Source organism: Podarcis filfolensis (assembly GCF_964270895.1).
Source record: "Podarcis filfolensis genome assembly, chromosome: 10".
NCBI classification, from domain to species: Eukaryota; Metazoa; Chordata; class Lepidosauria; order Squamata; family Lacertidae; genus Podarcis; species Podarcis filfolensis.
The window spans coordinates 11,819,991-11,847,768 of record NC_139612.1 but is presented as its reverse complement, the minus strand read 5'-3'; the positions used below and the strand labels follow the sequence as shown (position 1 = coordinate 11,847,768).

Below are 27,778 nucleotides of genomic sequence, written 5' to 3'. Positions count from 1 at the left end.
AATCATTAAATGAAATGGTAGATGAGGACACTCGGCTGTCAGACAGAATGAAATCCAAATGATAAACAGCAGTGAGAGGGAAAGAACATAGCAAGGGGGAGGGATACTTCCAAATTCTAGCATATTGCTATTTCAAAAATAACAAGAGGCAGAGGTGTCTGCAACACAGTGTCACACTTTTGAAGACTGTCTGGGAATGCTCTCTTGATGATTCTGACTGTGTAATAAGTTTGTACAATGAGAGTAGAAAGAAAATCATTCGCTCCCTGACAGTTTGTCAAAGCTTGGGCTCAAAGCATCTTCTCGAAGCGCTGTAAAACCTACTCTGTGCTCGCTTGCTTTCATTGGTTGGATGAAAACAGGCAGAGATTACTATTGTTTACATACTTTACTTGTTTACATTGTGATACCCACGCCTTTAAGAATTTAGAGCTTAGTTAAAAAATCAGTGTAAAGGGGGATATCCCACTGCCACCGGTGAATGGCATGGTGGGCTGCTGTGCTGAGTCATTTGGCTGAGTCACTGCAGCAAACTGGGATGAATAATAATAATAATAATAATAATAATAATAATAATAATAAATTATTTATACTCCACCCATCTGGGAGGCTCCCAACAGAATGTAATCTGAAGGGTTGCCTTCAGATGTCTTCTAAAAGTCACATAGTTGTTTATTTCTTTGACATGTGATGGGAAGGCGTTCCACAGGGCGGGCGCCACTACCGAGAAGGCCCTCTGCCTGGTTCCTTGTAACCTCACTTCTCACAGTGAGGGAACCGCCAGAAGGCCCTCGGAGCTGGACCTCAGTGTCCGGGCAGAACGGTGGGGGTGGAGACGCTCCTTCAAGTATACTGGGAGGGAGAGTGGAAAGGGAGCAGAAGCGGTGAGATTGGTGGGTCTGCACCATACTGACCAGGCCACCCTAGCCGTCTTTCTCTCAGTTCCAGTATGCCACTGTGATCTGGCCAGATGAAGGTCAAATGAGCAGCAGTACCTCACCACCAGCTGCTGCCCATTGCTCTGCATTTTGCTAGTCTCTACCAAATGAGATGAAATGTGATGACACTCTGCACAATGGCATTCTGATCAGACCACGCTGCCCGTTGAGAAGGAAGGCTTGTTTAAGTGCCATTGCTACCAGTTAGGTGAAACAACAATGTAACATAAGGTTACCAGATTTTTTTCAATGAATCCGGAGACACTTTTGAACTTCCTACTAAATAGATGGAATTTTTCAGGGGACTGATTTGTAAATTTGGGGACTGTCCCCGGGAAATGGGGACATCTGGTAACCTAAATGTAAGGAAGACTTTTATTATGAGTAATGGTATCACATATGTGTCATGTCACAGGCACTCGACGCACAACCCCAACATGCACTTGACGTCACATGTGTGCTGCTTGCCGCTGGTTCCCCCAATCTTTGGCCCAAGGCGGTGCCTCTGAATGTTGCCATTTTACATAGCATATTAATGTAATAAAAGGAAGCATGATGTGAGGTATAAGAAACTGAGAGAGATCTCCTGCTAGGTTTTGTACGCTGGAGTTAACTTTTCCCAAAACTAGGGCAAAGAGAAGTGGTAATATTCCAAACAATCCACACAATGCCAACAATTACGTTAATCACCCACATAATTATAGATATGAAATTAACAGTGATTATGATTATAATTATATCATTAAAGTTAATAGATCTAATATAGCAAAAAATGGTCTTGTTTCTTGGATTACTTTCATATATGTACACAATTAGATTGCACACATGCCAACTTTCTGTTTACCAGGACTAGTCCGTATTTTCTGGTTGTGTGCCTAGAAAATTACTGTGTTTGTCACCTTTTGTGGATACCTTGTTAAAATGTTGTTTGTGTGTGCTGCTAGTGTTGTTAGTCATAAGAGTTTGGCTTCCCCTCCAGAGACTCTAGGACAAGGATTAAACCTGTAACCCTCTAGGATCACAAATCCCATCACCCCTTAGCACTGGCCATGCTGGCAGGAGCTGATGGGAGCTGAAGTCCATCTATGCATCTAGGGCAGGCACCCCCAAACTCAGCCTTCCAGCTGTTTTGGGACTACAACTCCCATCATCCCTAGCTAACAGGACTAGTGGTCATGGATGATGGGAATTGTAGTCCCCAAACAGCCGGAGGGCCAAGTTTGGGGATGCCTGATCTAGGGCTATGGCTTCCCTATCTCTGCTCTAGAAGTTCAGCACAACCTTATTTTGAGACAGATGTTCCATTGTCTTGCATGATTGCAGCCTGTATCTCTGAGTGGGTGGGCAGAAATATCTTGCCTCTGGTAAAAGGTAAAAAAAGAGTAAAGGACCCCTAGATGGTTAAGTCCAATCAAAGGTGACTATGGGGTTGTGGTGCTCATCTCGCTTTCAGGCCGAGGGAGCCGGTGTTTGTCCACAGACAGCTTTCCAGGTCATGTGACCAGCATGACTAAACCACTTCTGGTGCAACAGAACACTGTGATGGAAACCAGAGTGCACAGAAACTCTGTTTACCTTCCTGCCACTGAGGTACCTATTTATCTTCTTGCACTGGTATGTTTTTGAACTGCTAGGTTGGCAGGAGCTGGGAAAAAACAATGGGAGCTCATTCTGTCATGGGGATTTGAACTGCCGACCTTCCGATCAGCAAGCCCAAGAGGCTCAGTGGTTTAGACCATAGTACCACCCACATCCTCCTGCCTCTAGTGCATACCTTCCAACATTTCTCAAATGAAAACGGGGACATCCTATTCCATAATTTTTTTTATACCCTGCCCATCTGAGTGGTTTGCCCCAGCCACTCTGGGGGGCTTCCAGCATATATAAATATATTTTAAAAATTAAAAACAAAACAAAACAAAACAACTTCCCTATACAAGCTTCCTTCAGATGTCTCCTAAAGATTGTATAGTTACTTATCTCCTTGGCTCGGTGGTCACATAGCTCCATATCCTCCAACATTTCTCCGATGAAAATAGCGATGTCCTAAGGAAAAGTGAGTAGTGATGTATGGAAGTGAGAGCTGGACCATAAAGAAGGCTGATCGCCAAAGAATTGATGCTTTTGAATTTTGGTGCTGGAGGAGACTCTTGAGAGTCCCATGGACTGCAAGAAGATCAAACCTCTCCATTCTTAAGGAAATCAGCCCTGAGTGCTCACTGGAAGGACAGATCGTGAAGCTGAGGCTCCAGTACTTTGGCCATCTCATGAGAAGAGAAGACTCCCTGGAAAAGACCCTGATGTTGGGAAAGATGGAGGGCACAAGGAGAAGGGGACGACAGAGGACGAGATGGTTGGATAGTGTCTTCGAAGCTACCAGCATGAGTTTGACCAAACTGCGGGAGGCAGTGGAAGACAGGAGTGCCTGGCGTGCTCTGGTCCAGGGGGTCACGAAGAGTCGGACACGACTAAACGACTAAACAACAACAACAAGGAAAAGTGGGACATTTTAGGATCAAATCAGAAACTGGGATGGCTTTTGTAAATCCAGGACTGTTCCTAGAAAATAGGGAAACCTGGGGAGTGTGCTAGTGCACATGTAGGTAAATACATGTGGATTAACTCAGTCTGCCATTTCACACACACTGCCTGCTGAAACAGATTGTAAGACAGCAAAGTTTTTACAATATCAAAATATATCTTGCACTGAAAAACAAACAGGCTTTGGGCTATTAAATCAGTGGGATACAGACAGTTGCCGATGAATGAATACAACAACAGTCGAATGCAGGGAGTTGCAGGTAAATGAATATAACATCCAGTAGACAGGAAAGAGCTTCAATAATGTATAATAGAGCTCATCAAGCATGAGACTTGGTGTGTAAGATACATATCCCGGTTTTCAGTGAAATGTTGGAGTCAGAGGGAAGTCCAGACTCATAGTTCCAGAAGCTTTGATATGAAACAAGACTCACAAACCCATATTATAATTAATTTAGTTCCAAGTAACACATTACTCATATTGTGCAGTGCATATGTATGGTCGTGTTTGCACTATACATTTAAAGCCGTATCATACAACTTTAAACAGTCAAAGAATGCTGATGACGGTTGTCTGTTAAGGGAGCTGGGAGTTGTTGTTGTTGTTGTTGTTTAGTCGTGTCCGACTGTTCGTGACCCCATGGACCAGAGCACGCCAGGCACTCCTGTCTTCCACTGCCTCCCGTAGTTTGGTCAAACTCAGGCTGGTAGATTCGAGAACACTGTCCAACCATCTCGCCCTCTGTCGTTCCCTTCTCCTTGTGCTCTCAATCTTTCCCAACATCAGGGTCTTTTCCAGGGAGTCTTCTCTTCTCATGAGGTGACCAAAGTATTGGAGCCTCAGCTTCAGGATCTGTCCTGAAGCTGTTAGGAAGTTGTTAGGAGACCCCAATTCCCCTCACAGAGCTACAATCCTCAAAGTGGTTAAACACTCAGTCCCTCTTGCCAGAGACCCCTCTAGATGAGTTTGCTGCAACACATTATTCTTTGAGCTGTCTCTGAAGATGCTTCAGAAACTTCAGCTGGTGCAGAAGTCAGTGGCCAGGTTGCTCACCAAGGCAAGATGATTTGAGCACCAATCTTGGCCCAGCTGTGCTGTCAGTTAGTTTCCAGGTCCAATTCAAAGTGCTGGTGTTGACCTATACTGCAATACCTCAAGGACCACCTCTCTTCATATGAACTGATCTGGAACCTGCAATCATCATCTGAAGCCCTTCTTCGTGTGTCTCGTGTGCCATCGTATGTCATGATAGATCCAGAGGGCAGCAACAAGGGAACAAGCCTTTGCTGTGGTGGCTCCCCATTTGTGGAATGTTCTCTTTGTTACAGATCTTTGGGAGCCCAGTAAAAACATCCAGGCCTTTGGCTAATTAAACAATGTATGGCCTTTTAAACTGGCAGGAACAGAGGATACTGTTTGTTACTCTGGTATGTATGTTTGTGTTTTTGTATTGTAAACTGCCCTGTGATAAACAGATGGATAATAATAACAGCATAACATTAGAGCTGTCTGTCCTTCTGACATTATTGGCAGAATCAAACCACAGTTCTGATTATTATTTTTCATATCTGATCTAAATTAAAGTATGATTTCTTCCAAAATAAATCTCTCTCTCTCTCTCTCATCCATCCATCTATCCAGTGCCTTTTTTCTGGGGGGTGCGCAGAGGTACGCATACCCTAAACATTTTGTGAATCTAAGTTTTGCCTCATTGAGGAGCAGTATTTCAACATGAGTAGGAGAATTAGAGTACCCTGAAACTTTTTTATAGAAAAAGGCTCTATCTGTCTATCTATCTATCTATCTATCTATCTATCTACACACACACACACAGAGAGAGAGAGAGAGAGAGAGAGAGAGAGAGAGAGATCCACTGATAGCAGCCAGTTTCTCACATGATCACATATATAACGGAACAGTTGTGTATTACTATACTGGAAATTTTTTACTGCTTGCTGCTTAGTCAGGAGTTGTTCCATACAGATGGTACTAACCCCCAGGAGTATGGCTCCTCTGAATGCTCCAGAAGGTAATAGTCTCCCAGCCAAATATTCTCCTAAAAACATGCCAGATCATTTCATAGTTCACCTGAAATGAATCACATTGCCTAAGGGCTTCACACCCTCAAAAGAAAAGAAAACGTTCCACGAGTTTGCTGCTGAAAACAATTGCTGTCGCTAGGCTCTTCACCTGTGTGGAGGTCCAGCAATGGCCTCCCATCCTTTTGTTTCATGGAAAGAGCCAGTCAACAATTTGCTCTATGTTGGAGAAGTATGCATCTTACAGCAAACTACTTATTTATCTCTATGCAACCCTTTCCAGGGACAGTCCCAGATTTACATAAGTCGTCCCAGTTTCTGATTTGAGTGTCCTGCTTTTCCGTAGGACTTCCCTATTTTCATCAGAGAAATATGGGAGGGTATGAGTTATGCAACCTCCTGAGCCAAGGAGATAATAAATTATACTGTATAGGGAAGTTTTTTATGGTTATTTTTTTATGTTTTTATATACAGTGGTACCTCGGGTTACATACGCTTCAGGTTATAGCCTCTGCTAACCCAGAAATAGTACCTCGGGTTAAGAACTTTGCTTCAGGATGAGAACAGAAATTGTGCTCCGGCAGCGTGGTTGCAGCAGGAGGCCCCATTAGCTAAAGGTTAAGAACAGTTTCAGGTTAAGAACGGACCTCCAGAACAAATTAAATACTTAACCTGAGGTACCACTGTATGTTGGAAGCTGCCCAGAATGGCTGGGGCAACCCAAGTGAAATCTATACACATATAAAAGAAGCTGCTGTGAAAATGCCTTATTTTAAAATGTTTTGAAAAATACATTGAATTTTGCGTAGCTCACTTTCGCCATCTAGTGTCACATTTGTATATTGCCCTTTGCAACTCATTTAAAAAGTTTTCTTTGCAGCTGTGTAGCCAAGTCCCAGTCAGATTAAAGGGGTATAATTACAGTGGTACCTTGGTTCTCAAATGCCTTGGTACTCAAACAACTTGGAACCCAAACACTGCAAACCCGGAAGTAAGCATTCTGGATTGTGAACTTTTTTCGGAAGCCGAACGTGCTCCGTTTTTAGTGTTACGCTTCTGATTTGAGTGCCACACTTCAGTTTTGAGTGTTCGGCTGAGGTCTGTCTGTTTTTGCTATTTATTTTGCATTTTTGTTTTTGCGGCTTTCTGTTTTATTTTTCTGACTGTGTGGAACCCAGTTCAGCTACTGATTGATTGATTGATTGATTGATTGTGTGACAGCAGTACATTATTTATTGCTTTCATTTTATGGATCAATGGTCTCGTTAGATAGTAAAATCCATGTTAAATTGCTGTTTTAGGAGTTGTTTTTAAAAGTCTGGAACGGATTAATCCATTTTGCACTACTTTCTATGGGGAAGCATGCCTTGGTTTTGGAACGCTTTGGTTTTGGAACATTGGAGGGGATGAACATAGCCTTTGTGGCTAATAGCTATTGATCACATAAATGTAGTTTGTTTATGAGGCTTGCATTTGCAGTTCTCATGCTGTCTCTTTAAATACAGGACAGTTGCTTCTTTGTCAACCTGTTTCCTTCCCTGTCCTGTTGTCAGTTCCCTTTTCTCTCCTGTTGTGGTGACAAGACTCCCAGCTGTGATGCACAGTGGCGTGAGAAGGGGCGGGCCACAGGGGCTGCTAAATAGCGCATGAAGCCTGGAAGAACTGTTTCTGTATTCTGAAAGTAAACCATTTAGAAAAGGAAATACCTGAGTCCCATTTCTCTGCCCGCTGACATGAATAAAAATGAAGGGATGCATTGTTCCGCAGGGAAGGAAACCTGGAGACAAGAGTGAAAGAGAAATTCTTAATTGTGTTTTTTGAGCAGAATGAAAAGGGGGGGGAGGAAATAAACATCATTTCGTGAATACCTGGACACTGATCTGCTGAACGTAAACGCTGTCTCTAACAAGGAACCAGAGAGTGTGAACATTTAGCTGTAATGAAATCCTTGCTTACATAACAGTAGTTACCGATAAGGAAGAGATAAGGGAATATTTTGAAGTTAAAAATGCCACCGTACTGAACTGTACGATAAAAAGAGATAAAAAGAGATAGGGCGTGCATGCATGAAAGGCTGGGAAGCAAAAAGAAAATGAAAAAGAAAGGAAAGGAAAGGAAAGAAAATGAAATATAATTCAAATGCCAGAATGGCCTTTAGGGCTGAAGAAAACAACAGCACGTTTTCCAATAGGAAAAGATCCAAAAGCGCAAGCCTGATATCGATCTGGTTTCTTGTTTTAATGTCAATGGGGGAAAACACGTCCACATTTTCACAAAGGCCTAACACAGCTGGGAGATGGCACCAGGACACATTAGATAACACCTCACAGACTATTTCAAGCCCATATCTGTTGTCAGGGCCAGGCCAGTATCCAAATTCACAGCTGGAGTGCTTTCTGTAATTTTGTGTCCCTGAGGTCTGTTGTTGAAACCTGCTAAAGTGCAATGTTAAATAACTCATACTCTCCAACATTTTTCTGATGAAAATCGGGATGTCCTATTAATAATAACAATAACAATAATAATAATAATTCACCGTCTGACTGAGTTGCCCTAACCACTCATATATAAAAACATACCGGTAATTAAACATTCTAAAACTTCCCTATACAGTTGTACCTCAGAAGTCAAACGGAATCCATTCCGGAAGTCAGTTTGACTTCCAAAATGTTCAGAAACCAAAGCTCAGTTTCTGATTGGCTGCAGGAAGCTCCTGCAACCAATTGGAAGACATGGAAGTGCATCAGACGTTCGGCTTCTGAAAATTGTTTGAAAACCGGAACACTCACTTCCGGGTTTCGACTGTTCGGGAGCTGATTTGTTCGGAAGCCAAGGAGTTCGAGATCCAAGGTACGACTGTACAGGCATTGAATAGCTCCATACCCTCCAACATTTCTCCAATGAAAATAGGAACAGAACTACCTGAATTGTATTGAAATTTATTTATGTATGCTACTACAGCAGCAAGAATGTTACTTGCCCCCAAACAGAAAGAAGTAGAAGTCCCAGTAATGGAAGAATGGATACAAAAACTTATGAAATATGCAGAAATATTGAAACTTACTGGAAGAATTAACAAACTTTTTATAAAAGAATGGAAATGGTTTATTGAACATTTACAGATAAATTGTAAACAGATAAAAACAGTAGCAGGATTATTGTAATAACCTGCAGTTTTATAAAATTATGTAATTACAGTAGATAATTAAATAAGCAAGTTAAATTAATTTGGATATGCAGAAGATATTAAAAAATAAATTTAAGGAACCACAGAAGGGGGGGAGAAATTTTGAAATGTTAAATTGATTGTAAAACTAATGAAATGTATAAATTTGATAAGTATGGTCTGAAAGCATAGAAATCTGGCCTGATTTTTTTGATCCCAAAATCAATATAGGTGAATTTTGGCTTCATAACAGAACATCATGAAAATTCATGCAATACTAATTTAAGACCACCTATAGTGTTCTTGTTCGTTATTTGTGAAAAATTATGCAATCTAATATGCTATGTAGGTGACAGAAGAAATAACAAATGTGACCAGAGATCTTCACTAATTTTTAATGATAATTCTACTTGGTTATAAAGTAGCAAGCTCCAAATAGTCTCTGAATTTCCTTTCAGAAGTGGTCTAGTGTGACAAATAATTAACTAATATTGTTTCAGAAGACCCAACAGAACCCTGGTATTTGAGAGTCAATCCTAAAAAATACAGAAGGGTATTTTGGGGGGAGGCGTTGCTGCAAATAAAATTAGGACGAAATGAGGGGATCCATCTGTGCCTCTTCTGCATGGCCGGCTGCCTGAACGGCGTCCCCTCAATTTTTCACAGTATAAATGCTTGAAGGGCAAAATGACTATAAATAGGGAACACACAAGAGAGATCAGGAGAAATGTGCTCCAAAAATGACAATTTTGATAGTAACAGTCCTTCCTTGGCCTGGTTCGCGAGTTTCATCCATGTGGGTAGGCCAACTGTCACTCACGTGTCCTCAGTTCAGAGAGAGAAAGAGAGAAACCAGATGCAATATGTACTAGTTTTGTGGCAAGGTCCCAACCCCCAGCCCCCCAAAAGTTGAATAAAGACACCTGTCACCAGTATTTTAGGTTAATGGGCTAAAAAAGGCCACAACTTTATTGGTTACAGATTGTGAATGGTGTTGGCTTAGGCATTGGACCTAACCAACTATATCTGACTCCTGCCCATTTTCAGGGAGTCCGGGAAGGGTTAACCACCCATAGGGGGAGTCCTGTTGATGCACATCAACTAGGAGCTCCCCCATGGCCACTGAAAGGGGCCGTGTCTTAGGCCCTAGGCTGAGTAGTTGAAGCAGCTGGCCAAGGAGGAAATCCCTGCCAACACGGTCAACCTGCATGCTGTAAGAGTGAGAGCGACCTCAGGCAATCCCCAGACCCAAGCCTCATGATACAAGGGAAGTGCGCAGCGTGAAAACCAAGTCAAAACCGGAGCAGCTGGAAGCGCGAAATGCCTGCGTCCTGCTTAAACTGAGCAGGCCATACCTCCCGAGCGACCCAGTTGGTCGCCTGGGCAGTGACACAGCCGGGAACCCCCCAATCGTGCGGGACTGTCCACCACCACCCCACACACATGGAGGGGTCGTGAGTGTTCGCAACCCCACCTCCTCTTTAGGGCGGAAGTGGCTTTGTAAATATAATTTGTTTTGAGGAATCCTAGGTGTGCAATGACCATTTAGGACAACTGTGCCATGATGTCTCCTGTAGGGAAGGGTCATAGCATCATAAGAGTCTTAGGTGCATCATAAGAGTTTTAGAGCTTTAGATTCTTTAGGAAGAACCAGGAGAGATTTCTGTTTGAAAACTGGAGATCACGGCCAGTCATTGTAGAGAATACTGAGCTATATGGACCATGTTTGGGCTAAAATGTTACTGAAAATCCAAGCAATCTCTCCTGATACATAGGCTGTGGGACAAATGTCTCAACCAGATCACCACTGACAAGCACACACAGATGATATCCTGTCAGGGAACTGTCATCTGAGACGAAGGAGGTGAAAGGGCTCATGGAGGGTGAGAGAGACCACTCAGCGGAGGAGGGGACCAGCAGGGGGAGAAGTGGAGTTACAAGGGAAAGTGAGTCGGAGGGAGGGCTCAGAGATACTTCAAGCGAGAACAGTGGAGAGGTTTCAGGACCTCCCGTAGGGACACCCACTCCTCGGCGGAAACTGTCACGCCGAGAGTCCAGAAGACGCGTTTCCGTTAAGGAGCTTTTATGCTGGAAGAAGTTCCGTAAACGCCCACTGTCCGATTCAACGAGCGATTGATGGAGCCATGCTTAAGGAGCTCCATCACAGACAGAGGTTTGGGAACTTAGCCAAACTCTGAGGGATCAGGATTTTACGCACAAGCAGCTCCCCATCCCATCACATATCCAATAAGGATCCTTGATTTAATTGTAGAAAAAAAAATGAACCAAGTATACCCTTTTCTGTAATGCTTTCAGACTTACAAGCTCTGAGGCAAAGCAGAAAAGCCAAAATCTCTATCGATGAAAGACCATGCCCTGTCTAAATTTCAGCAAAGCAGGATTTACCTTGAGTTCTCCAAGTCATAGTGGCAAACCAAGGTTGAGCTCTGCTTCATGCTCTACCTTTTATGACTATCCATTTCTTATCCTATAATAGTTAATTTCTATGCTGAACCTGGCAAGTCCATTGACTAAATCATGTCTCCATACTCAACATGACAATATACAGTTTTAATATGTTTGTACCACTACGTTCTGTTTTCTGTGACTTTACTAAACCATAGAACTATCCGGTGTCTTAACCACAGAATGTTCTGAGTTATGATGTGCACATAAGCGGCATCTCTATGGGGCAGTGGGTGCCTGAGCCCCCTCAATATTTGTAGGCAGGGGGCCGAGCCCCATCAATGTTGAGGGGGCAGAGGAGGCCTCCCCCCAAAGATGCATGCTCGGATGCACACCTCACCCCCGCTGCCTCCATGGCAACCAGGCGACCAGGCCAAGGCCTCCACCGAGGCCTGCCATGGCCGCTGACGTGCCCCCGGAAGCCTGGCCTTCCAGAAGCACAGCCACAGAGGGCTCCAATGGAGAACTCACAGGGGAGGTCGAAGCCCCACCCAAGTCACCACGGCGGCAACAGAGATCTAGTGGGGAGCAGGCAGTGGGCGGTAGCGGGCGTAGGCCGAGCATGTGATGAGTGAGTGACATCATGATGTCATGTTGCGCCATAGCTGTCAACCTTCCCTTTTTTTGCAGGAAATTCCCTTATTCCAGCGCTGTTTCCTGCTGCTTCCTGCTCCTATCCTGGATTCTTAGATATCCCGTAGAGTATCCCTGGGACAGGTGAGGCTGCTGATCCCTTATTTTCAAATCTGAAAGTTGACAGCTATGTGTTGCGCATGCATGCGCCACTGGCCACCCACAACCAGAGGCGCAAGTATGCACCTCTTCTGCACATCTGTTTTCTTTCACAAAATGTGCCTTGGTACCTGGATTCCTTGGTCAGAGAAAACTGACATTTACTTGAAGGCTTATAAAACTTAAACAAAACTTTAAAGCGGGGACTATTAATTTGTTCTTAACTGTTCAACAAATATGGTTCTACCTAATAGAGAGGCTAATATCTGATAACTAATATGTAATTTCCTACTTGCACCAGGCATTCTGAACCAGAGTACTGAGGTTTAATACTCAAAACAGCCCTAGAGAAACTCCTATAACCATTGTATAAGTTTTCCTGTGCCTAAATAAATTCATTGCTAATGAATGGGTATATATCCAGTGATTTTTTTCGGGGGGGGCACAGGGGGACGCATACCCCTAAACATTTTGTGAATCTAAGCTTGGCAGTATTTCAATATGAGTAGGAAAATGAGCGTACCCTGAAACATTTTTTTTAAGAAAAAAGCACTATCTATATCTATCTGTCTGTCTGTCTGTCTATCTATCTATCTATCTATCTATCTATCTATCTATCTATCTACACACACATATGAGAAGAAAAATGAGAGTACCTCTAAACATTTATTATTTTTTTTAGAAAAAAAGCATGTTGCCACAAAACGAATCATTCTGAAAGTCTAACAACCAAAGGCATGAGTGCAAGCAAGCCATGCTATTATCTGGAGTGATATAACTGGCTCAGACAGCAGATCCTAGGGGAGGTCATGATGGAAGCCCACCAGGAGAAGTTCCTAAGCCCCTCCAGCCATTCCCCCAATGAAGGACAGATTTGTGTATGCCACATAGCTTTTTCTGCACCCAATAAACTAGCTTGCATCCATCGGATGTGGCAGGGGGCACTGACTGCCCCATTGCTAGTGTTGAAATAAGAATGAACTGCCAATCGAGTTGGCTTCTGTACATGGAAGGGGGACACTCTCTTGTTCTTTCCCTCAGGTAGCAAAGTGACTTTGACCAGCTCTGTGGCAGCTTTATTTGCTTGTCAGAATCTCCCTTCACATTTCTACAAAGGAAGATGGGAGAAAGCTCTTGAATTCTACTGCAGGCTTTTGTATCCTTTCCTGCTGAAGCTGGTAGAAAAATCAAAAAGGGTCTTGAAGTTGGGAACAACAGGGTCTTTGACATTATGGCAGAGAGGAAGGAAGCAAGGTTGGTTACAAGTAGAGAGAGCACTCAGGGGTGCTTAAAAACCCCAGTTTCAATGCATTGTGGAAAATATATAAAGGTAAAGGTACCCCCTGCCCGTATGGGCCAGTCTTGACAGACTCTAGGGTTGTGCGCTCATCTCACTCTATAGGCCGGGAGCCAGCGCTGTCCGCAGACACTTCCAGGTCACGTGGCCAGCCTGACAAGCTGCATCTGGCGAGCCAGCGCAGCACACGGAATGCCGTTTACCTTCCCGCTGGTAAGCGGTCCCTATTTATCTACTTGCACCTGTGGGTGCTTTCGAACTGCTAGGTTGGCAGGCGCTGGGACCGAACGATGGGAGCACACCCCGCCGTGGGGATTCGAACCGCCGACCATGCGATCGGCAAGTCCTAGGCGCTGAGGTTTTACCCACAGCGCCACCCGTGTCCCTTGTGGAAAATATATTGCTTGTTAATTTCCACTGAGGAAGTACCTGTCATTTATTTCAGCTATTGATGTCCTGGGAATAAAGAAAAACTACCACAAGCCAAAAATAAGACAATTTCTGGATAAAAGCTTGTTAGTAGTATCAACTGAAAGACAGTGGCATTGTCATGAACTCAATAGCACAGAAAAAAATGTATATCTAGACAACTTATGGTGGGTGGTTTTTTTTTTAAGGAGAGAACACTAGAATTGGCATTTTTGGCTTTGTCAGTATAGGTGACTGATATATCTTAAAAAATAAATGAATCTCATTTTCTCCTCCTACCCCCAGCCCCACACACCTGAAAAAGAACTATATTTTTCCATATTTCTCCCATTTCTGAGTAGAATATGACAGGAAAACCCATTTTCCCTCCCCTTTTTCTGTTGTTTCTTTTCAAGGTCCTTTTTAATATTATTTTGGGTTAGCTGTGGAAGACAAGCTCTTGGAATTTCTTTCCACCCTCCCTGCTTTACAGGGATTTTCCCCCTCCTTCTCCCTCCAAACCTTCAGCACCATTGAAAAATTGGCAGTTTAGTGATTTTCTGCATCAGTAGTTCTATCTTTTGGGCACTAAAGCAGATTTTTCTCATCTTGTCATGTGGAGATTTAGAGTAATCCCTGTGCCCTATTTCACAAGATTAAGCAGCAGCAAAAAAACAGCGGAGGATATACCTGTTGAAGCGGCAGCTTTTCAGGCATTCATTGGAACTGGCAGCATGAAGAACATCAGCCAGAGAGGTCTGTATTAGGGTAACATGACCATCTGGACTATTAGAGATGCAGAAAACAATTGCCCTCTTAGGTGAAATGTTGAAAAATGTATCAGCATTTTGACAGGGATACCGCCCCCCAACCCAGAAAGCTTAACAAAACAAAAACAATTACGAAGCCTATCTCTCTCTTAAAATTGTCTTTCAGCAAAATGTTTGGTCTTTTTTTAGATTCTTTTTTTTTAACAGTTGGAGGGAATATTATATTCATTTTCAAAAAAAACAACAACTACACCCCACCATTTTATTTGTATTTTGTTTCCCCAACATAACGTGGTTATTGGGGTGAGGTAGCCCAATGTTTATTAAGTGCGATAAATACAGCTTTCCCAACCTTGCGTCATCTAGCCTTGCGTAATTTCAGTCTGTGAGGCTGAAAATTGAAATACCATTTGTTAAGAAACCGGAGACTTTTCTTTTAGGAATTGAATTTAGGAAATGAAATATGTAAAAAAAAAGACTGTAAATTTTTCCAATACGCAGTAACAGCGGCAAGAATACTCATGGCCCAAAAATGGAAACAGGAAGAATTACCGACGGTTGAAGAATGGATACTGAAATTGACGGACTTTGCAGAACTGGATAAACAAACGGGGAAGATTTGATATTTGCGAGACCAGAAGTTCATCGAGGACTGGGGAAAATTTACACAGTATCTGAAAAGTATATGTGATGAACAGACAACGCTTGTAGGCTTTCAAGATGTTATGTGAAAATATGAGGAATATTGTAAAAAAGGGAATAAGATTGGGGAGGTTATATTTTAAAGGCAATATTAAAATTAGAAAATGTGTGAATAAATAAACAAAACGGAAGATTGGCAGAGAAACTGGGGGAAGTAAAAAAAAAAGAAGATTATGTGATAAATTCTGAGATTGGTTATATAAATTTGTATTTGAAAATGAATAAAAATATTATTTAAAAAAAGGAAATTGAAATACCATGTACTTTTAGTCTCAAACTTTATGTTTCTTTGTTTTTTGAAAAAAAAAGAATTTGATATGGATTTTCAACATCTATGGAGTTTTGTAAGTAACAATGATCTTAGTGTAGGTCTGTTAAGTGGGGGGGAGAGTCATCATTAATTGCTGGTCTTCTCAAATTCATTGGATTCCAGCCAAAATAAATTGAGTCTTGAAAACAATGGAACAAGTTACTACTGACTTAAGTCCCATTGCTGCCAACTAATGTCATTGTATGGCCACAGTTGTGGCTCTATGCTAAAGATAAGTTGGCTGAATTGCATTCTACTATTTTAATGGAAATTGGGGGAAAGCAGGTTCTAAGATTTATAGTTAGAAAATAGTTCAACAGACTAACTTGAAACTTGGTACTGTATGAAATATATGATAGATACAGCATGCTCCATGGTCAAGTTGGACCTAATTTAGAATTAGTTTATCCATTTTATTTTCTCCCTCTCTATTTTTCCCAATAAAGAAAATCAATCAGGATGAAGATGCTATTTCAGTGCAAAAAAACCCTCCAACTCTTAAAATGTTTGTTAAAAGTTATAAGTCTTCAACTGATTTTTTTCCATTATATTTTATTGAATTTTCAGAAATTTAACATCTAAACTCTAGTACATCATATATTTTTTCTTTTGTTAGTCGACTTCCCACCCTGTTTTCCATGGCGTTCTTTATTTATCCCCCTTTGCTGAACACTATATTCTGTCCCTTATACCATAGTAGCAATACAATAATCTCTAATTCCTTCTGTTGTTCATAGTTCAAATTCTGATTATGTGTTCATCATTCTATACCATTTATTTAAGTAGACCAAAAAAGGCTTCCATTCTTCAACAAAACAATCATCATTAAGTTCTTGTAATTTGGCTGTTAAACTTTGCCAATTCCACACAGTCTATCACCTTAGTTATCCATTCTTCTTTAGTTTGGAACATTTTCTTCTTTCCATTTTTGTGCATAGAGAATCCTAGCTGCTATTTAACTGATTTTTAAAGGAGGGTGCTTTTTTAAACCTTTAGATATTTTTTTTTTTAAGAACTTGTAAGCTGCCTTGATTTCCATTCAAGGAAAGATAGGGTAAAAAAAAAAAAAGATGGTAACTAATTCAACAAGGCTGAGTTTTGACTGTCCCATGTTGTGATCTTAAAGCTGTGGTCCAGTTTCTCAAATTAGTAATTGGCTCTGACTAAGAGAGTCCATGAGACAGCTTGCCAAGCCCGAACTTCCTAGTCTAAAGCCATCCCAGAGAGAGTAAAATAAGAAGATACTTTAACTTTAGCCCTTGGAGTGGCTTTGGAAAAGGCACTGCAGGGCAGCCGGATTTTCTCCTAAGCCTCCTTCTTTCCTTATATCAATATTTCATAAGCTCTGTGTGAGAGAGGGCACTTTTGGAATGCTCATCTCTGCAGCATATATTAAGTTAAGCCTGGAGATATCTTGAACTTAGTTGGGCAGGAGGTGGAGAAAGAAAACTCCGGCAATGTGGTTGTTTAGGAAGATATCCCAAAATAAAATCTAGCCTAACACCCTACCCTTACATTTCAGAATCAGGGGCTGTCGTTTTTCTAAGCCTTCCTTGGAAATCTACAGAGAAGACAGCTCTGTCATTTCCCTAGCGAGTAGCCCTAACCAGGCATTCTACTTCTGTGTTTATGTCAAAAGGTGAGGTTGGTGAGAGGGTGTGGACCATGTGTGGACCATCTGCCTTGAATGCTTTAGCTGAGATTCCTGCAATGCAGGAGGTAGGACTTGATGAGCCTTGGTGTCCATTCCAACTCAACGATTTGATGATTCTATGACCAGTGCTATTTTTCTAGAAAAAGAGGTGCCAGAGCTCACCATGAACCTCTCCCTTGTTCTCTTACAATGTCAATGGAGCCCACCTGAAAGGTGCTGAAACTGAGCTCCAGCTAGCTCCGGCTGCAAGCTGTGGTGGGGACAAGCATACCAGCACCATCTCCATCACCTTTTATAAGCTTGCAGCGGAGATCCTGAACAATGGGGGGAAACCTGGTCTTCCCAGATTCTAAATCTTACAAGGAATAGTCAAGAGTTGAGCAGACTCCCCATTTCAGATTGGTACCATTCCTGCTCGTGAAAGTGACTGGGATGGTGATGAGGGCAGAGCTAGAACGCACCCTCAGAGGGTGTTCTGGGAAGACGGGTACCTGAAGGACTGCCTTGGTCCCAAGCCAGGAGGGTTTTCTCTGAAAAAATAAAATGCCAGCACTTTGAATTGGACCCTGAAAAGAACCAGGAGCAAGTGCAGTTGGTGAACCACTGGCGTAACCTGTGCACAACATCTGGTCCCAGTTAAAAATATTGCAGCTGTATTCTGAGTGAGCTGAAGTTTGCAGACCTCCTTCGGCGCATTACAGTAAAACTGCCTTGTTGACCTTAGAGCAGTTTGTTTTGAGAGGCTTGAATTTGTCTCAGTATCTAATTCTTTTCCCCGATGTCCACAGAAAGATGCTGAAGTTATTGGATTACAGTGGGAGGGGGGAACTATAACAGCTAATATGTTCTGGTATGTGCTAAAGCAAATACAGTAGTATTGGCCTCAGCTTAACAGGCATTCCGGCAGAATACAGCACGGAATACTTGAGTGATCTCTGTGACTGGCATGGCTTTAGGTTTATTACTATTTAGAGCGATATCTTTCAGCTAAGCATGAAGGTCTCACAATCTGCAAACTGGCTCAAGGCTTTACATTATTGTGTCAGACGCTCATATTGTTCAATCCAGTTACTTCTGGTCAATGACACTTGCGCCAACCATCTTCGCTAGGTATAATTGACTTTGACAGCATTGAAATGAACTGACAGGGTGCTAGCAATCACTATAAATGACAACTTCTGCCATTGCACCTGGGACTAAGAATTACGGGTTTGTACTGTGCATCTATCTAAACCTGTAGGTAAATAATCAGAGAAAGGAAGATTGGGACTAGACATGTTTGCTTTCAGATTCTGAGTTGAGACATATTTGGAATATCAGCTGAAGAACGTTCATCTCCTCTTTTGCAATGCTATTCAGAATTGCAGGCATCTCTTTATCTTATTACATTTGTTGTCAGAAACAAATGCATAAAACATTAAGAGAAAATAGCTGCTTTTTATTTCAAAGGCAATTATCTACACAGGCCACATCTTTTCATACTTATTTAGGTGTATTTATGTTTCCTTTGCAATCAGTGGAACTTGTAGTCAAGTAACTGTGAAGAGGATTGTAACTCTATGGCCAGTCAAGCAATTGGTTGTCGGCATGTTGATTCTTCCGTACATGTAAAGACTAACCTACTCATTTCAATAGAAGGGACAGGTCCACTCATGTGGATTTTTCCTCTTCATTTCACTGAATAGTCAACCTGCATAAATAAAAATCCACGTGAACACTGGAGGATATTATTATTAATTCATGTTGGATAGGGTGTTTTTTTAAAATCCTCTCATTCCATTCCATAACAGAGTAGTCAAGGTACTTAAAAAATTCAAATGGAACTATAGTATACAATATGTCCTGGGGCTATAATATGCATCCAATTCTGACTCTGATAAATATGTGAAGCCTGCATTTACTGATAGCAAAGTCACTTAAAAAACTCAGATGGAGTCCAGAGAGAAAAGAAATTCTGATGAGACTTGTTCTGAGAAAACAGAACAACAACACTGTATGATTTGAGGATAAAAGAACAGAGTGCTTTTGTCTTTCATCAGGCCTTGTACATAGCAGACATCCCACCCAACATATAGAGGCAATGTCCCTTAGTGCTACGTGGCCAATCACTGCTGCCACCACCTTTCTTGGATAGCTTGCTTACTAATAAAAGAATGAACCTTTAAGTCACACATGGAATGAATGAATGAATGAATCTTTATTTGCATCAGCCACCAGCCAGAGCTATAAAACAAAATTCAGTATACAGATGACAAAGGTAAAAAGTTAATTATATAAAATACATTTTGGGGGTTTGGATCAATAGTCAAATAATGGATCTTATTGTAATTGCCTCGGTTAAAAACCTTGCAACTTTTGCTGTCACCTGTTCATCTTGATCTGCCAAGAGAATGAACACTGTAACAGTGGTTGGGTAACCGAAAATGGACAATAATGGAGGGGTGATAACCTTGGTCCTCAAATTTTTGTAAAGAGTGCAGGCCAGAAGGACATGAGCCACTGATTCAGTATTGACATCTCCACAGGGACAGACATAACCATTTTCCCAGTGGGATTTTTTGGAATTGTCCCTCAAGAACAGCTAAAGGCAGTACAGTGGTACCTCCATTTATGAACTTAATTTGTTCTGGAAGCCTGTTCTCACACCGAAAAAGTTCTTAAACCGAGGCACGCTTTCCCCAATGAGACTTCCTGCCACTGGTGCCCATCCACCGGTCAGCTTCCATTCGTCTTCCAGGGCAAAGTTCGCTAGCCGGAACACCTACTTCCAGTTTTGCAGAGTGTGTTGCCTGAATCATTTGTTAACAGGACTGTTCTTAGACCGAGGTATGACTGTATATTCAATCTTGCGAGAGTAAAAGCGTGTCTATATTTTGGAACGATTAAGTAATGCAAATAGGGTGCCACAGATGGAATGTTTTCTGCTGCTACACTTCCAACTTTTATCACATTCACCCTTTGCCTTTTTGGGTATATATTAAAAGCTCATACATATGCAATCCTATTGTGTCTCATCCTAAGCCCTGCCAGGCTAGCACCAACTCAACAGAAGTGAGGGTGAAGGATGCTGTTTGCATTCCTCCACCAGATTTGAGGCATAAAAATGCTCGGCAGCATATGGTGAAATAGGAACATGAGACACAGAAGCATGGATGAACTAGGGCTACAGTTTTATTAATAACAGATCTGCAACTGAAACAAAACAAAACAATAATAATAAAAATCCTTCCAGTAGCACCTTAGAGACCAACTAAATTAGTTATTGGTATGAGCTTTTGTGTGCATGCACACTTCTTCAGATACACTGAAACAGAAGTCAGCAGACCCTTATACCATATATAGTGAGAAGGTGGGGAGGGGTATTACTCAGAAGGGTGGTGGGAATGGGTGATTGGCTGATAGGTGTGGTAAACCTGTTGATGACTGTTAATGACTGCAATTGGTCTTACAGGAAAAAGGTAGGGGTGAGATGGCTAAAAATAGCTTTATTGTTTATAATGAGATAAGAATCCAATGTCTCTATTCAGACCAGGTCTCTCCATGGTTCTAAGTTTGGTAATAAGTTGCAATTCAGCAACTTCTCTTTCCAGTCTATTTCTGAAATTCTTTTGTAATAAGTCAACTACTTTGAGATCTTGTATAGAATGTCCTGGGAGACTGAAGTGTTCTCCTACTGGTTTCTCTGTCTTGTGATTCATGATATCAGATTTATTTCCATTTATCCTTTGTTGTAGGGTTTGGCCTGTTTGTCCAATATAGAGATCTGCAACTAAGATTGTGCAGGGTGGAGCCTAATTCCAAACAGAAACAACCTGCCCTTGGGACAGGTAAGGGGTAGCTAGGCCTACCCCAGGTCCCCTCCTCAAGAGTGTTGAAGGAAGCTTTCCTGAGACACAACTCTTGGCTGATGACCTAGCCACTTTGTAGCCGTATATTATTTGGCCAAGCCAAGTTGGCCTGGAAGGGAACCTATGCACTGTCTCTCACCCAGGTCCCCTAACCCTGAAAGACAAATCTTCCCCATTACCTTAAGGGTGCGCACCAAATCATTCAGATATATATGTATGTGTGTATGTGTATGAATTTTTCAAACATGAAATGATGTTATACAGTGCTCAGCTTCCTGTAAGAAAATACAGAAAACAGGAACGATTGTGGAATATGGATATAAAATTTACAGCATGTTATGGTGTCAGAGCTACCCTAGGTCCCAGCTCACAAAGGACCAACGCTGCTTCGTTGTTAAGTATAAAAGTCTTTATTGAAGTTCAGTTTCACTTCCAGAGCTGCAGCGCGCAGCCCCACGTCTAAAGTGTCAGACCGCTGATGCTCCGTCTGAGTCTCCTCCCCCTTGACACCAATTTAAGATTCTAGCCTTGCTCCACCTTCTCCGCTGCTCCTTCCTCCTCTGGGTCCGCCTGCCCGCCGGGGTTCCGCCCTTTCTAGCCTCTTCTCCCGCTGATTCCCCTGAGCCTTCTCCCTCCCTCCGGCGGGCTTTAGGAGCTGGTTCCCCATCCGGGTCTCCTGCTGTTCCGCGCGCCTGCACATTTGAACTTGGCGCGCGCGCCCAGCCAGCAGCTTTCCTCCTGACCGTTCCACTGCTGCTGTCACTGCTTCCCCCTTCGGGGGGGCTAGCTGCAACTGACCTCCCCTCCGTTGGAGGCGTGGTCAGCCCTGACTCCCTCTCTGGAGGAGACACTGCCCCTGACACATATGACTCTTCCCCCCCCACTATGCTCTGGTGGGGAAACTGGTCCCGATCCTCCACTGCTGCTTTGGGGTTCCCCTCTGGCTCCTTGTTTCTGGTGCGTCCCCCCTGGGACCCCCCTTGCCCTGACCATCGGCGCCCCCTTCTGGGAATCTTCTGATTCGCTGGAGAAGCTCATGGAATCTCTCGGGCCACTGTCATACTCCCCTACGCTGCCCTCGGATTCTTCCCCTTCGCTCTCCCAATCCTCTCTCCCCAGTGCTCCTGCTCCTGATTCCCTGACATCCGGTTTAAGAGAAAATTATATGAAAATGATATATCGTTGGTACCTAACACCAAGTAAACTGGCAGAAATGTATAAATCTAAACCAAACAAGTGTTGGAAATGTAAAGAGAAAGAAGATGATTTTTATCATACGTGGTGGCCTTGTAGTAAGGTTAAAACTTACTGGGAAATGTTATACAATGAATTGAAAAGGATGTTCAAAATAACTTTTTGTAAAAAAACCAGAAGTTTTTGTATCTATGCAACTACAGCAGCGGGACTGCTATTTGCCCCAAAGTGGAAAGAAGCAGAAGTCCTAGTAAAGGAAGAATGGATACAAAAACTTATGGAATATGCTGAAATACTTTGGCCACCTCATGAGAAGAGAAGACTCCCTGGAAAAGACCCTGATGTTGGGAAAGATGGAGGGCGCAAGGAGAAGGGGACGACAGAGGACGAGATGGTTGGACAGTGTTCTCGAAGCTACCAGCATGAGTCTGACCAAACTGCGGGAGGCAGTGGAAGACAGAAGTGCCTGGCGTGCTCTGGTTCATGGGGTCACGAAGAGTCAGACACGACTAAACGACTAAACAACAACAACATGCTGAAATGGCAAAACTTACCAGACGAATAAGAGGTCAAGATAAACTTTTTATAAAAGAATGGAAATGGTTTATTGAATATTTACAGATAAACTGAAAACAGATAAAAATATTAGCAGGATTATTGTATTATCCTGAACTTTCATAAGAGTATATATTTAAAGTAGATAATTAAATGAGCAAAATAAATAATTTTGGATATGCAGAAGATATGAAAAAAAATAAATTTAAGGAACCACAGAAAGAGGGGGGAAGGATGTCAAACTTTGAAATGTTAAATTGATTGTAAGACTAATGAAACGTATAAACCTGAAAAGTATAAATAAAAAACCTAAAAAAAGAAAATACACAAAACATACCTCTGCTATTACACCAAATGCTACAGTCTTATCAAATCTTTTTTTATTATGTTATGCATTTATATATATAGTGTAAACTGCCCTGTGGTCTTCAGATGAAGGGAGGCATAGAAAATTACTAAATAATAATAATAAAAAATAACATATCAAGTAAGAACCTATGATCCTCTGGAATGTGTTGGGGAGGGGGGTTATTGCGTTGTTTTTTATCTTTATTATGTATTTTGTGATTTTATTTTGTGACTACCCTGAAACTTGCAGGTATAGGGCAGTATTCAAAGTTAAGTAAAAATAATGTGCTCTACTGTTCTGATAGGCAGGAAGCAATATCATTTCCCGTCCCCCTCAAATCTGTTAGGTTCCTGCCTCTAAATATAGTCATTACTATGGAACGGGTTCAAATGTAAAATGGTTTATTTTTTAGTTGTGTTGTGTTGGGGGGATAAATTGTTTTTCCTTATTGCATTCCAGTTCTGAATGTTTATTCTCCAAGTGAACTTTACCTATCGATTCACTGCCAAAATGGGGAAGGGATAATCTCTAACTCAGGATATGCCAGAATACTGATTAGAATACAGGAATGAAGCCTCCTAGCACTGTTTTGAGGATGCTGGTCCTCTGTGTGATGTTCCTCGAAATGGGGACAATGAAATTCTTGGATCAGAACAATGTGAAGAATTATGAGAGAGCCGGTGTGGTGTAGTGGTTAAGAGCGGTAGTCTTGCAATCTGGGGAACCGGGTTCGCGTCTCCGCTCCTCCACATGCAGCTGCTGGATGACCTTAGGCTAGTCACACTTCTCTGAAGTCTCTCAGCCCCACTCACCTCACAGAGTGTTTGTTGTGGGGGAGGAAGGGAAAGGAGAATGTTAGCCGCTTTGAGACTCCTTCCGGTAGTGATAAAGCGGGATATCAAATCCAAACTCTTCTTATGAATCCAGTGAAGAGGAAACATCCTTGTATCCTTTTAGCTGTGCTTCAAGCCTCCAGATCCCACCCCATTCTTTTGGTGAGATACAAACTACCAAAGCTACACTCAGTCAAATATTGGTAAGACTCTCACATTTTTCAGTGTTCAGTGGTTCAGAGCAAGGCACTTTCAAATAATGTGAATACAAACACTTGATCTCCCTGCTGCCATTCATCTAATCAGTTCAATCTCCTCTTCAATTTATTGTGTCCCCCCCTTAAGCACTCCTCAATACTGAAACTTGACTGAAGGTTAAAGCCGTTCAGAAATAATTCATATGGGTCTGACTCCTGGAGAACCTCTTTCCTCTGCTTATGAGTTGGTTGCTTTTTTCCTCTAGAAAGGATGTCTCGCTGATGCCATCCTCTGTTTGTGAACTCTCTGAACAGCAACAAGCAACACGTCAGCTAATAATATACTGACAATATTTTTATAACACTATACAGTGATACTTTGGTTTTCAAATGCCTTGGTACTCAAATGCCTTGGTTCCCAGATGCTGAAAACCCGGAAGTAAGTGTTCCGGTTTTCAGACATTTTTTTGAAAGCCAAACATCCAATGCAGTTGTCAGCTATTGTTTCTGCGGTGCCTGCACCAATCAGAAGCTGCGCCTTGGTTTTTGAACATTTGGAAGTCAAAAGGACTTCCGGAACGCATTAAGTTTGGGCGCTTTGGTTTTTGCTATTTATTTTGCGTTTTTGAGGCTTTTTCGGTTAATTTGTTTTTGTGGCTGTGTGAAACCCAGTTCAGCTACTGATTGATTGATTGATTGTGTGACTGCAGAAATGGATAAAAGCCCCCCATCCAAACAATGACTATCATCAGTGCAGGTAAGAAAAAAAACACAGAGTTGTTCGCGACTGGACTTAACTGTCAGGGGTCCTTTACCTTTACCTTTAAGAATTCTCAGCACCCTTAACAACTGGCAGTTCCCAGAATCCTTTGGGGGAATCCGTTACCATTTAAGGTGGTACCGTGGAGCTTTAAATGCATGGCATACCCCACAACATTTCTCTGATGAAAACGGGGACATGCTATTCCATCACCATCATATTTGTACCCTGCCCATCTGACTGGGTTGCCCCAGCCACTCTGGGCGGCTTCCAACATAACAAAACATTTCCTTGAAGGCTTACCCAGAGAGACAATGTCCCTGTGACTCTGGACAAATAGAAACAACAGAGCATGTGCTTCTACAGTGTCTGTATTTACAGAAACATTTGTACTAGCCTCATCTTACCATTACTGCATAAGTACCCAGGGTGCACAGGACAATTTTGTACCTTCTTGCTGCTTTCAGATACCATCCCTGCTAAAACAGACAATCTTGCCAGATTCTGCACAGCAGCGCTCACAATTCATCAGACGATGACCTGTGCCACAAACTAGATTTAATGAGCACTCATATCAGAGTGCTCTGTAGATTGATAGCTATAGTCTTGCGATCTGCCACTCCCGTCTAATGTTCCTAACCCTTCTTTTAGACTTTCCTAGCTTCCTAGATTTTTATAGATTTTTAATTCTTTTTAGTTTTTCAACTCGTTTTTCAGATTTTACATGGCTGTAAACCCCCAACCCACCCTTATGCTGGTCTATGACCGTAATAAAGATTTGATTTTTAAAAAATATTAAACATAAAAAGCTTCCCTATACAGGGCTGCCTTCAGATGTCTTCTAAAGGTTGCATAGTTATTTCTCTCCTTGGCTCAGGGGTTGCATAACTCCATGCTCTCCAACATTTCTCTGATGAAAATAGGGACGTCCTACCATACCCTCCAACATTTCTCCAATGAAAACTGGGAGGTTCTAAGGAAAAGTGGGACATTCCAGGATGAAATCAGAAACCGGGATGGCTTCTGTAAATTCAGGACTGTCCCTGGAAAATAGGGACACTTGGAGAGTCTGGTCTGGTGTTAATGTGGTCTTCGCTGAATACAATTGTGGACCTACTGTATCAATGCAATCCATGGCAGTGTTTCATAGGAGCATTGGGAACGGACAAATCTGGTGGTCTTTTAATTGCTATGTTTTGTCTTTTACACTGATGTACCATTTAGATCTAGTCGACAGCACATAAATAACATCCCTGAGATTTATAAAAGAGAATTTAAGCTAGCGTATTCTTTCCTCATATGTAACAGAAAGGGATTCAGACACGCCACACATGTGTTTCAGAGAACTAATTTATTGATGAGATGAGCTTTCAAATATGAAGCTTCCCTTTCTCATTAAATTTGAACCCCTGTATGCAAATCTAACTTTGGGAAATTAGAAAATTGGTTATCCTCGTGAAATAAAATATGCATGATTGATGCATCTAATATCCTGCCTTTGTAATATCCCCTATTATAGTTACTTTTTCATTCCCATCATTAATTAAAAATTAAGACAATAAAGCAGTCAGTGAAGCAGCAACAAATCACAGCAGCATCTTGAATATCTAAGTACACTGACAGGGAAATGGAAGGCTAAGAGCCCTGACAGATAAGAACTGAGTTCAAAAACACCCTCCGTCACTCTTGCAGATGGTTTCCAAACTCGCTTTAGCAGAAAGACAATTTGGAAGAAGGGAAACAAATCTAGCCCTTTAATATTTTAATATCAAGTATTTCCACTTCTGTCTCTCTCCCCCTACCCCCAGTATTGTTTATCAGCTCTGACTAGAGGGTCATTATGAAGTCTGATTCTGCCTCCGTGTTGAGCACTATAATTCCTATGGCTCGTGATGACAGGCCGAGCAATTCAAGAATTACTGTGCAGGATAAGGCTACGAATGAGCCTTTCCAATTCATTGGTTCCACTCCGGTGCCTTTTCCCATTCGGCAGTTATCAAAAACAGTTATTCACACTGAATGTGGCACTGCCATAGGTTTCCTGGCTGCAAGAGTAAAATAGCAAATAGATTATTCAATTATTCCATACAAGCAGAGCAAACAAATGATGGCAAATATTAAATAAGTTGATTGTAGAGGGGGCTTCTGTGTTAAGCTTTCCTATAGCATTCGGGAGCCATTAAGGCTTGCCTGTGTTGCCATCCTGCTGCTGAGATTCTGATTCTGACAAATGTGTCCCAGACATGATAGATGAGCCGTTTTTATATATTTATTTATTTGCAGATGTTGATTATATGACCTGCTTAACTTGCTGTCCTCCAGGCCTGTCATGTTAATAGATGCCTAGTAACGCAAATAAAGACAAATCCCCCAGATGAATAGCAGATGCCATTAATAATATAGCTTATCACATAAGATGAACGCAAACTCCCCATGCATATTCAAGGCCAACTGAAAATCTTTCTGGTGTTTTCTTTTAATCACCCACCATATATTTAAAGGCTGCAAATGGACATTGGTTCTCTCTTTTGACAGATTTCAGATTTCCTGAAACCAAATTAGATATGTAGAAACATTTGCCTGCATTCTAATTGGGGTTGGATGGATTTTCCCCTATTATGTTTTCTAAGACCTTTGCTGTGCCTGGTGTTCTGCTTGACACATGCTCCAAATGTTTGCAGAAAAATTCTGCAATTAATTTTGGAATTGGTACATGTTCCGTTTGCACTAGCTACATCTTTCTGTTCCACGCATTTGATCAACTGGATTTTTGCCCCTTCCTGCTAAGCGCACGAATGATTTGAATCCTTAGGGCAGCAGTGGTGGGTGGGAGGTACTTGTATGCATTTGTTTCCTGCATGCATTTGTTTGCATCAGTGCACCAAAAGCCCAACTTTTAATGGAGTCCTCAACATGCATTACTATGCAGATGGGAATTCACATTTACATTAGCCGTAATCAGGGCTGAATCTAGGTTTGATGAGGTCCTAAGCAACTGAAGGTAATGGGGCCCTTTAT

General features: G+C 41.9%; 1 protein-coding gene across 3 annotated transcripts in view; it reads left to right on the top strand.

Annotated features, from left to right (window-relative positions):
- The window catches only part of LOC310744244 (uncharacterized protein), a 115,588-nt gene that overhangs the window by 4,407 nt on the left and 83,403 nt on the right, over nucleotides 1-27,778 (top strand). The window lies entirely within an intron of this gene.